The sequence below is a fragment of the Marmota flaviventris genome, chromosome 10 (assembly GCF_047511675.1).
Source record: "Marmota flaviventris isolate mMarFla1 chromosome 10, mMarFla1.hap1, whole genome shotgun sequence".
NCBI classification, from domain to species: Eukaryota; Metazoa; Chordata; class Mammalia; order Rodentia; family Sciuridae; genus Marmota; species Marmota flaviventris.
In genome coordinates, this window is record NC_092507.1 from 45,740,854 (window position 1) to 45,754,996 (window position 14,143).

Here is a 14,143-nt window from a genome sequence, read left to right on the forward strand (position 1 = left end):
ATGAAATACAGCTTCAAAAGGAATCAGAGGGAGGAAACAGGTGAGGCATGTTGCACATAATTCAATATACCCTGTATTATTTGATGCCTAGAAAAACAAGAAGCATTTCCTGAGTCAGTGGATTTTTAAGAGCCAGACCTTAGAACTAGACAAATGTCTTCTATTTTTCTAATGAAATCTTCTGCATTTTATCTGCGGCACTCAGTCTAAATCATCTCTACACTTGACAATCAGGCGCCATCCACCTTCCCTCTCATGTGGAGAGTTTATTTTCTCTTGGAGAGCAATTACCGGCCAAATGCCAGGCTGCACAAGGTGTTTCTCCAGCAGCCGCGTCTGTCTCCTTGGCAGGCTCCTCGGGCAATTTTATTGGCAGCATTAAAATGGCCAGGGGGTCAGTCAGAGCTTAGAGGCCCACCTGCTCTCAGCTGGACAGCCAGTTTCTGCCCAAGTGCCTCCCGAGGAAGGAGAAAGACTTGCACTCACCTTAACAACTGGAGATTGGCCGCAACCAACTCAAGTTCCATCAGAAACAGTTGGGCCAATTCTGGTTTCTGTCCAGAGCTAAAATTTCCCATGATCCTTTGTTACAAACAAAATGACATAACGGCAACCCAATAAGGGCATAAGACACCCAGATACCATAGGCTGTGGCAGTGTCTAAATGGCCAGCAATGATCCCCATACGAGGGTGTTCATGCTGCTGCTAACCTCCTTATCCTGGGTGCAGGTTGGACCTAGTGATCCATTTTTAATAAACAATGCAGCAAAAGTGATGGGATGTCACTTAATAAATTAGGTTGTGGAAAGACTCCGATCACCTTTTTGCTCATCATCTCTTGCCCTCTCCTTCACTTGTTCTGATGGAAGCCAGCTGCCATATTTGTGAGCTGCACTATATGGAGGCCCACACGGCAAGGAGCTAAAGGAGGCCTCCAGCCAATACCCTGACAAGAACTGAAGCTCTCAGGGCAACAGCCTGTGAGGAAGTGGGACCTGCCAAGTGCCAGCAGAGAGAGCTTGGAAAGAGATTTCACCCAGGAAGCCTGGGGGCTACAGCAGCCAGGGCCAATGCCCTCACTGAAGCCCTGCGAGAGAGCCTGAGAGGACCCAGCCGGAATGACTGTGGGACAACACATGTTTGTTGTTTTGAGAAGCTATGTAATTTGTGATGCAACAATAGTTAATGAATATGTGTTCTTAGAAAAGAAAATGTATATTTTTAATTGTATAAACAGAACTACCTTTTTCATCTGCTCAAATGTCACCTCCATAGTTCTATTCTAATCACTCAATTGAAAATGACAACTCACTCCCATATCACCTTGTACTATACCAGCTTTTTTCTATTTCATGGATCTCAAACGTTACCTTTGAATACTTTGTTATTCAAAGCGTTGTCTTGGGATCAAGGGCCTCAACATCACATCAGAACTTGTTGGAATTTCAGATCTGTGTATTATGAAAATCCCACCCAGGTAAATGGATGAAGTCGGAGACTATCATGTTAAGGGAAGTAAGCCAATCCCAAAAAACCAAAGGCCGAGTATTTTCTCTGATAAGTGGATTCTGATTCATAATGGGGGAGGACATGGAAAAAATGGAGGAAGTGTGGTTGGGCAAAGGGAAGAGAGAATAGGGGCCATGGGGGCAGGAAATATGGTGGAGTGAGTTGGACATCATTACCCTAGGTACATGTAGGACTGCACATATGGTGTGACGCAATATCGTGTACAACCAGAGAAATGAAAAGTTGTGCCGCAATTTTGTACAATGAATCAAAATACATCCTGCTGTCATATATATCTAATTAGAATAAATTTAACAAAAAAAAAAAAAACAAAGAAATCCCCAAGTGACTTGCAGGTACATTAATGTTTGAGAAACACTGTTCTAACATTCTCTAAATGTTCTTATTTATTAAATTTTTATTGTCTTTTCTCTCTGTCACCCTCCCACAACCCCAATGTAGAAGTAAGATATGAGAGTTATTAGTCCTGATTTCCACCATTTGCAAATTACATAGTCTGTGTTTGTGAGAATGTGGACAGAAATGAGAAACAGGAACTACGCTTTCAAAAATTTGACAATCAATGCCAGTTTGATCAAAACTTGTTTAAGGTGCATTTATATCTCCTGCAGTCAGGAGTATTTTCATATGGTAGGGCCAGAGCCATCAACAAATCTTACACCATACTCTGACTTTGTCATCAGGGAGGGACTGACTATAATTACTCTCCTAGCTATAGAGTCATTTGCATACTCGGAGACCCTCAATTCTGACTAAGGGAGCAGAGGTAAAAGGTAGCTCCAATACAATCCTTCAACTAAGGTGGTAAAGAGTCATCTGCAGAAGAAAACAGGATTTTTTTTCCCCCTGAAAAATGGGAGAAAAGTGCTAAGTAAGCAAAATTCAGAAGTTTGTTGCTTTTGACAACTTTATGTCCTTTAGATCTGTTCCTCCATCTGAAATACCCTAGCTAGATCCCTGACAACTCCACCACCTCTGTTTATTTACAGGAGCCTGGAAGTTCCTACTCAGGCTTTAAGAGCCAGATCAAGGGTGGCCTCCCCTGTGAAGCTCTCCAAATTTCTTGGGGATATTAAAGAATAGATTTTTCCCCCTTGTTTTTTTTTGTTGTTTTTTTTTTGTTTTGTTTTGTTTTGTTTTTTTTTGAAGAGGGGAGGGGAGGGGGGATAGTAGAGGATAGGAAAGGCAGCAGAATACAACAGACACTAGTATGGCAATATGTAAATCAGTGGATGTGTAACCGATGTGATTCTGCAATATGTATACGGGGTAAAAATGGGAGTTCATAACCCACTTGAATCAAAGTGTGAAATATGATATGTCAAGAACTATGTATCGTTTTGAACAACCAACAATAAAAATTTTAAAAAATAGATTTTTCACTGATCATATTATATTCCTCTGTTTTAGTCAGTTTTCTAATTGCTGTGCCCAAAATATCTGAAAAGAACAATGTAGAGGAGGAAAAGTTTGTTTGGGCTCATAGTTTCTGAGATCTCAGTCCGGAGACAGCTGACTTGTGATGGGCCCAAGGAGAAGCAGAACATTGTGGTTGAAAGTTGTGGCAGAGAAAGGCAGCTCAGGACATGCCACCAGGAAGCAGAGAGAGCTCCCTACTACCAGGGACAAGACAGCCACCCAAAAGGCACCCCCTCAGTGACCCACCTCCTCTAGCCACTCCCTACCTGCCTACAGTTACCACCCAGTTAATCCATCTCAGTGGATTAATGCACTGATTAGGTTAAAGCTCTCATAACCCATTGCTTCACCTCTGAACTTTTGTTTTTTTCTTTTTGGTACTGGGAATTGAACCCAGGGTGCTTAACCAATGAGCCACATCCCCAGCCCTTTTTAAAATTTTATTTAGAGACAGGGTTTTGCTTAGGGTCTTGCTAAGTTGCTGAGGCTGGGTTTGAACTCGAGATCCACCTGCCCCAGCCTCCAGAGTGGATGGGAATATAGGCATGCGCCACCATGTCCAGCTGAAGTTTCTTGTATTGTCTTGCACATGAGCTCTTGGGGGACACCTCGTATCTAAACCATAGTGTATTCCATACTCGGTTAGAGAAAATAACTATAGGGCACTTTGGCTCAGTATGATAAATGCATTATTAAACTTCCAACTTTTTGTTTGCCAATTAATTTGCATACACACACACACACACACACACACAAAATGAATGTTCATCTAATTCCCAAGCCTCTGCATTGAGGATGGAGGAGACAAGTCAAGACTTGAGCTTGGTGCACTTTTTCCCAGTGTGCACATTTCTTTTGACATGATCACACCATCACAGTTCTACTCATTAGTTTGCCAAAATAGTGTATAAAAATAAGCTCCCCATCAACAATAGACATGTGAGTTCCATATCCACCTGTTTTGCTTTTGTCCCACATCTCCCACCTCATACCCACTAATAGCTAACTTTGGGCTAAAGGGCTCCATATCATTAGTACTGGAGGTCCCCACCTGTCTCTCCATCTGGGAACTCTCAGGGGTCATGATAGATCTTATTGAATCGCCTTGTCTTTTTAGAAGTGTTGCAAGGCCCCAGGGCTGCTGCTAATTACTAGTCCTGTTACTACTGTGTGTCTTGCTCCCTTTCTCAGGGAACAGCATGTTTGGAGACTGGGGTGGGGGGCTACTAAGATGCACATCTTCATCCTGGCAGAGCACATGGTCCTGATCCCAGAAGGACACATCAGTACCCAGCAGCTGAGGATGGGGGAGGGCAGATTTGGGTCAGATTCAGCAGCTGCAAACAAGAGCAATTGGCTGTCTCTTCCGTGACCATTTTTTCTGTTCACATATTTGGAATCCAGGCACTTCCTCTGCATTAGTCACTGATGGATGACGCTGATTAGGGTAAGGCATCTTGAAAACCCTTGATGCCCTTCTTAACTCTCCTGCTCCTTTCCCTGGATGTCTCTTTCTTACCAAAACACAGCCTCTCACCACCCCCTAATTCAGGTACTCTGTGTGACCTCCCTCTCTTACAGCCCATAGCCCTCACTTTATCATTAAAGCACTGATGTAAAGGAAGATTTTTCACTTATGCTGCCTCTTCTCCTTGCCTACCTCCTCTAGAGATGCTAAAAAAAAAGCCAGATACTTGCTTTCTTGGCTTCCCTTCTGGCTGCAAGTGGCAATATAATCCAGTTTTGGCAAATGAAGAATAAGCAGGGGATGGGTGGGTGTCTTGCTTTGTGGGAGTTCCTTCTGGAAAAGAATTTTTCCCCTCTGATTAAAACAAAGGAGACAAATAAGGAAAGATCCATCTTACCACCCTGGTTACCCTAGCATCTCTGTTTTCAATGAAATTGTAATAGGGTAAGATACTCAGATCTATGGCAGCTACCCTGAGACTGTGAAACAATTAATCTAAGGGTGATACAGAGCTGAATCAGAGACTGGAGCTTCTGATAACATCTTTGAACTATTGCACTGATCTTAGGACTGTCTGTAATATCAAATAACAAAATGACTTTATTCCTTAAGTCACTGCTGGCCAGATTCTTGGTTTTCTCTTACTAACAGTCTCATACTCCTCAGCAAGGTTCTTACCCACCCTAATCCTTCTTGAATTTTGTGAGTGACAAATGAAAACATAGATCTTCTCCAGATAAAAATGCATCCCCAGGGGACGGGGGGGGGGGGGGGGGTCTGAGGTTGTGGCTCAGCTGTAGAGTGCTCACCTCACACGTGTGAGGTCCTAGGTTTGATCCTCAGCACCACATAAAAGTAAATAAATAAAATAAAGGTATTGTGTCCAACTACAACTAAAAATAAATAAATAAATGTTTTTACAAAATGCATTCCCCAAATCTTGTACAATTTTAGAAGCATCACAGATGCCCACAAGCCCACCCATGTTCACCCCACAACACATGATTCTCTTGCTTATAGAGAAACCTGTCTCTAGATTATGGTCACATGATAGGATGACATAATCAGACTAATATACAATACACCAAGGGACTGCAAGTTCCTTTATCTTAAAATATAACACACACACAATCACTGTCATTATTTGTTGAATGGCTTACAGGTTGAAGACCCCCAGGCACTCTATTCATGTGATCTCATTCAACTCCAAAACTCTGTGACATAGGTATAATAGGAGGTATTACTACTATCTCCACCTGAACAAAAGAAACTGAGGCTTACACAGACTAACTGTTCAGGTCACAGGGCTAGTAAATGGTGAAGTTGAAATTTAAACCCAGGCAATCCAACCATACAGTTCTTCTTTTAACTTTTCTTGATACCACTTTAATTCTGTATGGTATACTATGCAGTACAGTAAAGAAGTACATTAGTAAAGTTTTTTTAAAAAAGTAAGAAAATGAATTGATATAATAGGTTAAAATGTGTAATGGTCATCTGTGGTGCATTTTTTATTTTACAAATATAAGCTGAATTCTTACAGTGTGACTGGATCTGAATAATGTCAACAAGCGAATGATCTTAGTGAAATATTCCATTTGTGGTACTGTTAGTTTTACTTAGCTTTAGTAGCCAACATGAATAGAAACACCAGCTGAGGGTTTCTGTGTGTCAGTTACTAGATGAAGTATCTTATGTGAATTGTTGTACCTATGCATCATGATAACCCTGTGGGGAATGTGGTACTATCACCCCCATTCACAGATGATACAACGGAGCCTACGAAGGTAATATGCAGAAGGGCTCACAGCTAGGGAGTAGAAGTGTTCAGACAGCAACACAAGTGGAGGTTTTAGCTTTAGCTACTATATCATACTGACTCCCATCTCAGCCCTTGACTTTGCATTGTGTCAATAGGGAATAAAACATTTATGTACATTCACAATTTACTAAGATTAAAAACCCACCTTTGAGTATACAGTAACTGCTCACTTATAGTTATTGGCTTCAAATTTCCAACAACACAGTCACACCTCTGGGGTCACTGTCTTGAAAATCTTACAAACTCAATGGCATCCACCCTCACTCATGGCAGAGGATACAGACGTTTGCATCTGTCCTTGTGACCCAAGCCTTTCAGCTCCTTATAGGACCTTTTACATAAGACACCTATAAGTCAAGGCCAGTGTCTATATACACATGAAATCAATCAGAGGGTCTTTGAGATGGACAGGACCATAAGCAACACGGGTACAATAATGCATTTTGAGTCAGAAAATTTAGGATTCAAACCTTGGCCCTAAACCCATATCCTCTCTAAAACAGGAGGAATAGCTCTCATTATCAGTAGGGTTTTAAAGGGTGAAAGATGATAATGGATACTAACTTGCCCAGCATGGTACAGGGCACTTAGTCAGGCACTCAGCATACAGGAGCCACATTTACTACTATGATCATCATCAACAAAATCGTGCTCATCTATGGAATGCAGGAATCTTTTCACAATACCCACAACAGATGGCTATCCAGTCTCTGCTAGAACATTTCCAAAGATAGAGAGCTCGCTCGCTCTCACCATCTCCCCAGGCAGCCGCTTCTATTATTGGACAGCTCTCACTGGCACGAAGACTTTCCTACATTGAGCCAAAACCTGCCTCTGTGAATCCCATTGGCCCTGGCTCTGTCCCGTAGAGAGCACAGCACAGTTCTTCTCTCCTCCCACACAATGGTCATCCCTTCTGAAAAAAGCAATTGTGTCCTTGCCACATCCTCTCTTCCACAGGCATTTGTTCACATTCACACACACACACACACACACACACACACACCCCTCCTCCCATGGCATGATTTCTCCATTATCCATGATGCTTACTACATCCTCAGAATGTGGTACCCAAAGGCACTACGACAGTCCAGTATCTAGTGTGAAGGAACGCTGCATTTTCATTATTGTATTTGATGGTTATATTGTGACTTTCTTCGCAGCCAGATATATATCACAGCTCTCTCAGCCACAGCTCAAAGGTTACTAACCTGTAAGTCTCCCCTCCTATTCAAAGAGACCAAGCCAAGTCCTCCTCATCCCAACCATCTCAATCCTATGAAATCTGGGCACCAACTACCTGACTAATCCTTGAGGACCTTCTGAATTTTCCTGCCATTTATATGACTCAATTCCTCAAACTCTTGATGGTATTTTAATAAATGCACTCAGATTTCTTTACCAAAAATCAGTATTAAAGGCCTGCACACAGACATTTCATTCACTTTAAACAAGTGAGAGGTACTATATTAAAGTTGCAGGATATAAAAAAAAGAAGAAGAAATAAAATATTTAAGAGAGACCATAAGTAGGGGAAATGGGCATATAGCATAAGTATAATGGCAGGGGACAGCCCTAGAAAACTGTTTAGCTACAGTTCTCCACCAGTGTGGCTGTACCAGCATTACCCGGACAGCTTTTAACTAGCCACCCACAACTGATTCAACCAGAACACCTATGGTAGGACCTAAGCAATTGGTACTTTATAAAGATCATCACGTGATTCTGATGTCAAACTAGCCCAGTGCTTCTCAAACTTCAACATGCACATGAATCACCGGCACTCGGTTAAAATTCAGATTCTTACTCCACAGGTCTGAGGTGGGTGGGAGATTCTGTATTTTTAACTCACTGTCAGAGATGCTGTTGCTGCTGGGCCACGGATCCCAGGTTGACTAGCCAGAGTCTGGGTTATACTAACTAATTCTCTTTGTAGTCTTGCTTCTCTATATGTTGCTAGTTGAATCCTTCTCTCCAGCTGACAGAAAGAAACAAGAAATTGGATAGGTAAATACAAGGATGGATCATGACTAGGGCTCTGAGAGTCCAGGAGAAGCACCTCATCAGACAGAGAGATGGAGGCCAAGAAAGCCTTCCCAGGCAGGCCATGAGTTACAGAAAGAAAAGGATGCTCCAGACTTAGGAAAGAATTGGGAACAGCCTCAGAATCCAGAAGGTGTGGGGGAGGGGGGACAACATGAAAACATGGGACCCATTCAGAAAGCTAAATATTTCTTATTTTCTACAGATTTCATCACTCATTTATGCATTAATCACATTTGACCTAGAATTTTTCCTTTAAGTGCAGATTTGCTCCATTATTTAACTTTTCATACTCTAAAGTCATATCACCACAACCAGACTGAGACCTTCTCAAAAGAAGAACCAGATCACCACACTGTGTAACCTTAGTACCTAGCAGGGTCCAACCCCTATAGATCTCAGTGCATGCTTATAGAATAATTAAGATTTGCATTAAAAAATATTGCTCCACTCTGATATATATTTTTTTAAATCACAGATTGGTATAAGGAGTTAAAGATATTTACCAAGATTTTTACAAAAGATGTAAACCATTGAGATTGGGGTGGAGAAATGTTACTGAGGGTAATTAGAAAAGAGGAACATTTTCGAGAGAGGTGTCAAGCAGTGTAGACAGTGTGAGGATGACGGCGTTCATATCTGCAGGAGGCTGGTGGGTTTCTCTCTAATCTGAGAGCAACACAGCCAGGCCTGTTCAGATGATTGGCAAGGAAGAGAAAAAAGCTACACATGTTCAGGGCAAATGAAATCACAAAGGGCCGAGAGAGGGAAAACTCAGCCTAATTCAATCAGACACTGCAGTCCTATGAAACAATTAATACAATCCATTTTTATGCAGATTAAAACATTTCAAATTAGCAGGTCAATAATACTCGTGTGTTCTGAGTTTGGACTGCACCGGGGTCCAGTGAACCGTTAAGTGAACCGTCTAAACTTTATCACAGAGGAGGACTCCGATCTTTGGGAATTCACACCAAACTCAAATTGGAGTTGATCGCTCACATTTTTCTCTCATCTACCAGATACTCTAACTTAAGATAGACCTGCTAGGCTTTCTCCTATGACAGACAACAAAGAAGATAGGGATTATTCTTTAGTGGCAAAAGGTATCATTTTGTCTGTTTATTTTCTAATTACTTGAAGTCAGATCAAGAAGCAGTCAATAAAACCAAGAGATTCCCCTCTACCCCATTGTATGGAATAAAAAGTAGACAGTGTTAACGTGAGTCTTGGAATCTATTAAAGAGCATTCAATTAGCAGTATTAGGATGCAAAGAAATGGGGAGAGGGAACAGTTCTAAGCCTCAGTGTGGTGGCACTGAGGGTCCTTCAGAGGTGGCCTCCCCAGCTTTCCTCCCTCCCCATCACTGGCCACTCCAACACTCACCTGCTTCCTACCCACCTCTCAGCCTCTACTCAAGCAAAGGGTCCCAGGTCAGCCCTTCTCTCCTCCCTGCTGCCCAGCAAACCCTCGTTTATTCTTAAAGACTCTGCTCCACCCTCCACATCACACCCCTCTCCTCTCCCACAACTCTTAGCACCTGCAAACCTCCAGGAGCCGGCTCCGTGTACAGCTGGGTAACTGCTCAAGAGCTGGGAAGGAAGCTGTTTCCTTTTCCTGTCTTTGATGCCCTGTGCAGAGTAAGTGCTCATGGACCGTCTGCCCCAAACGAGCCACATGAACCCTCTACATCCTGGAGCCTCCTGACTTCACTTTTTCCTTCCAAAGAAGTCCCTGGGACATGACTCTGACTTCCCTGTGCTTTACTCCCAAGTCCCTTTCCAGCCAGCCTGAGGCAGAGGCAGACAGAGAAGAAGAGAGGAGAGAGCATTTCACCTTCCTTTGGTGTGGCCCTGCACACCTTTCTGAATCCTCCAAACAAATCACCTGCCCCTTTTCTGGGCACTTAGACCCATGGGGATGCTGCCACCTAAGGGTCAGTGTGGTTTGCTTAGCACGTACTCCCCAGTGGAGCAGAGGGGGAAGCCAGGAAGGGTGGCCAAAGCCCAGCCACCTCTCTGAGCCAATCACTTGACTTTTCTGAACTTTGGCTTAAAAGACCCTAAATGTCCCCTACCTACAGGTCTGGTATGTCAGTAGCAGGAAGCAGGTGCAGTGGATGTTCAGGATCTGGTTGTTTACATATTGTAACCAATATTTGCATAGTTTCCTATCCATAAGACTGAGAGCTCTTAAAGACCATGTCTTTATGTATCAATTCTCCCCCTGCAGCTCTGGAGGAAGCTAAGCAGTCCCTGTAAGCAGGTTAGCACAGTTGTTGAAGTGAATAACTAAAGGTGAGATGGGCCAACTCCAAGGCAAAAGGACAAACTCTGTGAACTTTGAAATGGCTCTGGCTTCCCTCCCCTTCCCACCCGACAGGGAACGTACTCCCTCCCTGGCACTCTCATGACAAGGAGCGCTGACCACTGATCTCCAACAGACCCTCCTTCTCTCTGAATCTGCGTTCTCATTTCAAACAGAATTTCAGTAATCGTTTGGTTTCTTTCAAGCATCACAGGTTTATGAAGCTATCACACACAAATGATTTTGTTAATTCTACAAGCATTTCCTGGGGATGCTCCTGGGTTCTGCACATTTTCCAGCATGCACATGATGAAGAGGACATGCCCCTGCCCTCAGGGAGCCCACAGTGAAATGTCTGTGGATAATTAGCATGACACTGTCATCTGACCACTCATGTCCTTCCTCAGTTCCTTTACATTCAAAAAAAGTCAGGCCATTCCCAGTCTACCTTATTCTTCTCAGCCCTTATTTCATGCTGGGTGTGAGGTATTTGAGCACAAGATCAAACAAAAAGGAAAATTTCTGGTTTTGCCTGACCCAGACATGAATCCTAAAGATAGCAAGAAAAAACAAATTATGGCCTAACCCAGCTTTCTCCAGTGTGACTGCTATAAAAACTCATCCACCAACACTTTGAAAATGGGCTCTGTGGACAGTGAGTATAAGAAACACCCTCCCCCACTGCGGGACTTCTCAGAACCTTGGATGGGCCCCCACATACTGTGACCCTCCACGAGGAAGAGAGAGTAGGTAATGTCCTAACTGCATTGTTAGAGCTTCCATAAAAATATCATTGATTGGGTGGCTTCAGCAACAGAAATTTACAGACATGGGCCACATACCTACATTTGTGTCAATGACAGACTGATACACAATGGTGATCCCATGAGATCACATGGCTAGTGAGATCAGGCAGCTCACGTCATCACAGTTGTGTTCGTTTGTGCAAACATCCACACTGTTCCCACAGTGGCACAATCACCTATATGCACTTTGCAGGGCCTGCTCCCTCCCATCACTAAGCGACATGTGGCTTTACTTCTCATGGTTCTGGAGGCCGGAAGTCTACAATCAAGGCGCCGGCAGCTTTGGCTCCTGGTAAGGATCTTCTTTGTGGGTGCAGACAGCCGCCTGCTCCCCATAGCCTCAAATGATGGAGAGAGAGGGCGCTGGTCTCTCTTCTTTTTGACATAAGGACACAAATCCATCTTGAGGTTTCACCCTCAAGACCACATGCAACCCTACTCAGTGAACAGGAGCTTGGTGGCATGAGGGCTGCAACACAGGATGCAGGGGCACACACACAAGCTGCCCCGTCTTTTCCCACACAGAACCCTCATTCTAACAACCATCATGCAGGGCCCAGAGCCTACTCTGGCTTGGCTTAGATGGCCTAGAGGGCATACTGTGAGGGAGAGGCACATCAGTCTCCTTCAGATGGCATCTCCACCAGATGCTCCCCACACCCCACTTTCTGTGGCACTAGGTGCCTTTCACAGAGGAGCTTATCAATAATTTTCCAGATTGTGTGAATTCATCTCTCTGTGACCTGCAAAGAAAACAATGGGATGCAGACAGGGCCTCTTTGATCCGGCATCCCCAAATAGCTAGTCCTGTCATGGAAGGTGTTGTTGAAAAGAAAATTAAGAAACTGGCGTCATGTGTCAAGACATTTCTGAGTCTTGGCAGCAGAGGGGCAGGTTTGACAAACTCCGTATGTGAAGCTTGCCAGGGAACTCACCAGCAAGAGAAGGAAAGGATTCCCTTCTTGGGGGCCCAGTAACTCCACTGCGGGCCTTGAGACAGGAATGGCCAAATCATTTACTATGACAAAGTCATTTTTTTTCATCAAAGCTGGAGAGATTTAAAGAATTGGGGAAAAAATATGAATACAGGACTGTGATTGATCTGAAATTCAGGTTTCACGTATGTTTATGATGTTTAAAAACAACTTGCAGGACATGCTTTGGGGGACCAATCTAACCACTACAGAGCCCTCACTATTGAGCCTACAGGATCTAAACACACATCTCTTAGCCTGGCTGGGTTGTTTGCTATTTGTGATGGCTGCTGCATCCTGCAGGGTGACATTTCTCACAGCTGCCATCTAACTGGTAGCACAGAGCACATCCACCTCGCTTCTGAGAGGTGGGTGGGTTTGCAAGTTTTCTGGGTCAAGTCACGGGAATTAGGGGCAAAGAGAAAAGTCTTCCTCTGGGGAGGAGAATGGCTAGGGGCAGATTGAGGGTCTAATGACTAGGTGAGGGGCGGGGTGGTACACAGGTTCTCATCTTACTCGCCAGATTTGATCAACTGGTAAGTGGCAGCCTGGAGTGCTGTGCTGAAAAGAATTTCTGAGAGTACACTTAAGCTCGCGAAAAGAAGGCCACAGTGGATCAGAAACGTCTACTTGGAGGGGACTGTGGTGTAGAGGGCAGGTGCTTGACATCCCTGGGCTAAAAGAATCACACATTTTCACCATGGTTTGCAGTAGTGAAGTACCTTATCCATATACCTTATTAAGCTTATACCCACATCATATCCTTGGTCAAGTTGATTTCACATGCTTCAAAGATACGAGCAGTCAGACTTTCAAGAAGTTTAGATGATTTGAAAAAGTTAATAAAACAAGTAATTGGAAGTGACACGAGTCAATGGTGGGGCTCCTGACTAGCAGTGCGGTCAGCAGTCTGTATCAGGAGTTCCACATCTATGCATTCAACCAGCTGAGGACTGAAAATATTTAGGAAAAAAAAATGTACTGAACATGTACAGACTCATTTTTGTTTTCCACTGCATAACAACTGTTTATACAGCATTTACATTGTTGTAGCTGTTCTAAGAGTTCCAGAGATGATGTCATCTAAACAGCAAGATGTGAACCGCTATAGGCAAATACCATGCCATTTATACAATAGGTGAGCAGTCATGGAGTTTGGTATCCGTGGGGGACCTACAACCAATTCCCTGTAGATACCCAGGGACAGCTGTCCCCTCTCCATACCACCAGGTTCCACTCCTGATAAGATAGGATTCTTCTTTCCCTTGTTGGCTGAAAATTACTGGCGGAAAAACTTCAAGTCTGGGGATCTGCCCTAAATAACATCTACCTGTGTAGGATGTGAGAGGTGAAATAAGACATCTAAATGTGACTTTGAAAATCATACATCACTAGATAAATTCCAGTTATTGTTCATAAAATTATCCATAGCATCAATAGAAGGAGGGTGCTAACAGGCTGACAGAAATGCAGCCTACAGAAAACCATTAGTGTTCAAGAAACAAACTCCCCACCCCCCATGGTCCTGCTCTGAGAAATCATGTCCTCCTCATCTCTTGCCTGTCTATGATTCTTCATTCCCCAATCCTCACACATCCTAGAACAATGACCCCCCAACACAGCTAGAGTCCGGCACTAGGAGTGCTGAAAACCTGGTTAAGAGATTTGGCTAAGCAGGTCAATTAATCCCAAGGTCACAAAACTAATTTGGGTCACCAGAGAAGTGGATCCCAAGCAGCCTGCCTTTGGCCTGTGCTTCCTGCCTCACTGCA